Here is a 3,943-nt window from a genome sequence, read left to right on the forward strand (position 1 = left end):
ACTGGCACGAGTGCACACTAAAGGTATAGGAGTGGGCTTTGGTCTTTTCCTATGTTGTTTTTTTTCCTGAGCCTCAGTCTCCTCACCTGAAAAATGGGCATTAAATAATATTGGCTCACAAGGCTGTTGTGAAGGTCAAATGATGTAGCACGGGGCAGTACTTAGCAGTGTTTGTCACATGGTGGGGATCTGTAGGTCTCCATCCTTAGGAGGGTTTGGAGACTTAATCTTCTTAGTGGTTCCAACATTCACTCCAGTGTGTGGCACAGAGCAGAGGTTCAGGGAGTGTCTGCTGAATGAATGAATGAATGAATGAATGTAACTTGGGGATCATGGCAGGTCCCTGGTCTTCCAATTTCCTGATGTGCTTGCATTCTCATAGAATCTTTACTCAAGTAATACTTGTCCATTAATTCAATTAACCAGTTCAATAGCAGTTCTCATGTGACTATTATATGCAAAACCACTTTCAGTAATATTGATTACTAATAATAACTAATATTTCTGAGCTCTTTCTAGGTCCTAAGAATTATGCTTAATGTTTTTCAAACACTGTATCATTAGTCTTCCCACCAGCCCACTGAGGGAATGTAGCAGTCAGCCACTTCCACAATAATGCTATGTAACAAAATTTCCAACACTCAATAGCTTGCAACAAGCATTTCCTGCTTGTTCATGTGTTTGTAGGTCAGCTGAGGCAGTTCTGAATCCAGGCTGGGTCACTTGGCTCCAGGCTGCAAGTTGAGTTCAGGTCTGCTCCACGTGTGTTTATTCTAGAGCCTTGCTGGAAGAGGCAGCAGCTTCGCAGGATGTGTTCTTCTCATTATGGATCCAAAGCACAGGAGAGCAAGCCCAGCCCTGCAACACATGTCAAGCCTCTGATTCAGTCACATTCTTCAAAATCTCATTGTCTAAAGCAAGTCATATGACCAAGTCCAAAGTCAAGGGATGGGGAAGCACATTCCATGTGCTATGAGGCTGTGACAAAGATGTAGAAGCGTAATACCCCCACGGGGTCAATAATTCAATTTACTGCTTGTAGGGGCTATTATAGGCCCCAGACTGAGGCAAAGAAAGAAGTGACTTGCCCAAGGTCACTCAGCTCGTTGGTGTCAGCAGTAGGGGTTGAAGCCAGACAATTTAATTCCAGAATTATGGAGGCCTGCATGCGCATATGGTGAGGGGATATTCGTTTTCTTAAATTACTTGTATTTTTTTTACCCATTAGTTGCCAATATCATGTTGGCACCAGCCTCTCTCACAGATACCCATGCATCTACTCACCCACCCAGTCACTCACACGTCTGGTCTTTGGGTATTCTCTCAACTCTCCAGAATAAAAGACTCAAGGGCAATTCTTGGGTGATTTTTTTTTTTTTTTTTTTGCAATTAACGTTGAGGGGAAAAATTGCCATCCAGTTAGTCTCAGGCACATATATAGATACCTTTAGAAAGTCCCTGGTGGAATTCATATCAAAGCGGCACCATGATTTTACTTAAAAACAGTTTGCTCTGAGTCAACTGAGATTTCTGACACCTGAATCTGAAAGTGAGATCTGGGTGGGCCCTGCGCTGTCTCCACAACAGACTGGTGTGTTTACTTGGAGGGGGGAGAGGAAAGACGAGGCATGTGTGGCTGTGGAATAAGGTTCCACACACGCTTACAGGAGGGGATTTCCTCCTCCATGTTTCCACAGAACCTTCCCTGTGTTTGTTTAAACCCATTGCACACTCCGGTCTGACAGCTGCCTGGCCCAGGGCCTTCCTTGCAGAAGCATGCACAACCAAGCTTCTTTAACAGCACCCTTCACTGTGTCCCCCGAGGCAATTACTTGAGTATATAAACCTTACTGAAAGGCTGGCTTTTCTTGGGAACTAATAAATAAGCCCCAAAGCCACAACGTGGGTAAGACCTTGAAAAATGGCATCATCATCTATTGGGAATTGTGAACCCTGCAAAAAGCAGCTCATTGTATTTTCAGAAAAAGCTTTTTGTTTAAAAAAATAATAATGAACAAAAACCACCAAGTGGAGTCTATATGGAAAAAGCAATCTAGTCTGAGATTCTAAGGCTGGTCTCTTTGCTGCATTAATCTTTCTTCGTAGATTTTATGTAAGAGGCATTATTTGCGGGAAAACAAGATACCGTTTTGAAGAATTCTCCTCTCATCCCAGCTTTCCATCTGCAGTTATAATCCTCTGATTGTGACCTCTGCATTAGTTGCCATGGATGCTGAGCCGAAGTTTATGACCTAAGGGTGGGTTATAGTTTTGGGGGGGGGGGGGGGGGGGGGGTGGGTGTTAGGGTGACAAAGCCCCTGCCATTTCAGTGTGTGTGTGTGTGTGTGTGTGTGTGTGTGTGAAATGAAGCCTCAAGCCATCAAAGTCACGTATTTCCAGAAAGAGAGTAAAGGGGGAAAAGGCACCCTCAGGACGCAGGACGCATCCCTCAGCGGTGGGCCGGCGCTTGATACTTATGGAGCATTTTAGCTCCACTCTTGGTTGCTTTGTTGCTTTGAGGACAAGATGCTGGACTGTAGCCATGGGGACACGGGCAGGCAAAAGGCTATGTGACTGAGAACAAGGATTTTTTTTTTCTGTCCCTTGGACCTGTTTCCTGAGAGGCTGGGCTTGAGTCGAGTCTTCCAGAATTCAAAGTGTCTTTTCTTTAACTGACGGTATCTCCAGTCAAGAGCCAGGGAGTCGACCACTGGTGCCGCTTCCTTGACCTCGGGCAGCCCAGGTGGTTTCCTGGAGCTGCCACCCCCTGGGCCACTGCGGCCGGCCGGGCTCGGGGTCCCGCTGAGCCTTCCCTCACCGTGGAAGCAAACAGGCTGGGCCGAAGAGCCCGGGAGAGCCTTCTCGGGATGCAAAAATACAACAGAGGGCGCGGAACCCACCAGCGCCGTGGCCTTGAATATCAACGTATGGGCTGGTTCCAGACCGCCAAGTTCGTTAAAAATGTCTCTGGCAGGGTGTCATTGGCAGACTTCAGGGGTTTCGGTTTGCTTTCTATTTGGAATCACCGCATCGCACAAGCCGTGTTTACTTGGAAGGAGAGGGGGCGGGAACCAAACCCACCGCTCCGCGCACACGCCTTTTTCTCACATTCCAGACTCGAGCTGATGTGTGTCAGCGCGACATGGGGCGGGGGGAGGGTTCTTTTCGGATGTTTCATTCGCCATCCGCACGTCACTCCCAAACTTTTCCTCCCTGCGCTCGGGGAGTCAGGTTGACGCGCCCTGGATGAGGGGCTCGAGGCGCGGGGCTGGGCGCGCTCCCGCGGAGCTGGAGCCGAAGAGGCTCCCGGGCTGGACTCGGGCTTCTCAGGTACAAGTTGGGCGCCAGGCGCGGCGGCGGGTGGGTGTCTGGCTCCGGGTTCCGGCGCCCCTCCGCGTTCTGGCCGGGCAGCGCCGGGGGCGGCCCGGGCTGGACGTAGGGAGTCCGGCCTGGCGGAGGCTGCGCGCAGCCTCACTCCCCGCGGCGCTCCCGGCGCGGCGGCGGCGGCGACGGCCCAGGCAGACAATGAACTTGCGAGCGCGCGGAGCCGAGGCAGGTTTGGGCCCCGCGACCCTCGGCCCAGTCTCCCCGAGGCAACCGCGGCCCCCCAGCCGAGGGCGTCCCCTCGCCGCCGGTTCTGGCCGTGCTCTGGGCGCCCCGCGTGCTGGGGACCCCGCGGGAAGGGTCGCACGCCCCCCTCCCCGGCTCGGGAAAATACGGTCAGAGCTTGGGGACGGGGTACTCGGCGGCGGGGTGGTGGCGCTGCGGACAGCCGGAGGCCGGCGGGGGGCGCACGCCACGGGGCACGCACGGGGTGGCTGTCCAGGAGAACGACCCCAGGAGTCGGAATCGGGGCGGCGCGCTGCAGGCGGAGGACCGATGGACCGATATATCGGTGCTTTATCCTTAAGAGCGCGCTTTGGGTGGGGATGGGGGTGGGGGT

General features: G+C 52.3%; 1 protein-coding gene across 1 annotated transcript in view; it reads left to right on the forward strand.

The window, feature by feature from the left end:
* The first annotated feature begins 3,108 nt into the window (after window positions 1-3,108).
* Window positions 3,109-3,943, forward strand: part of CHST15 (carbohydrate sulfotransferase 15) — an 84,902-nt gene continuing 84,067 nt past the window's right edge. Inside the window, exon 1 of the mRNA XM_007468735.1 lies at window positions 3,109-3,330. The gene's annotated coding sequence lies outside the window, so the exon portion shown is untranslated. The remainder of the gene's footprint in view (window positions 3,331-3,943) is intronic.

This window comes from Lipotes vexillifer, unplaced genomic scaffold (genome assembly GCF_000442215.2).
Source record: "Lipotes vexillifer unplaced genomic scaffold, Lipotes_vexillifer_v1.1 scaffold741, whole genome shotgun sequence".
In the NCBI taxonomy this organism is placed as follows: Eukaryota; Metazoa; Chordata; class Mammalia; order Artiodactyla; family Lipotidae; genus Lipotes; species Lipotes vexillifer.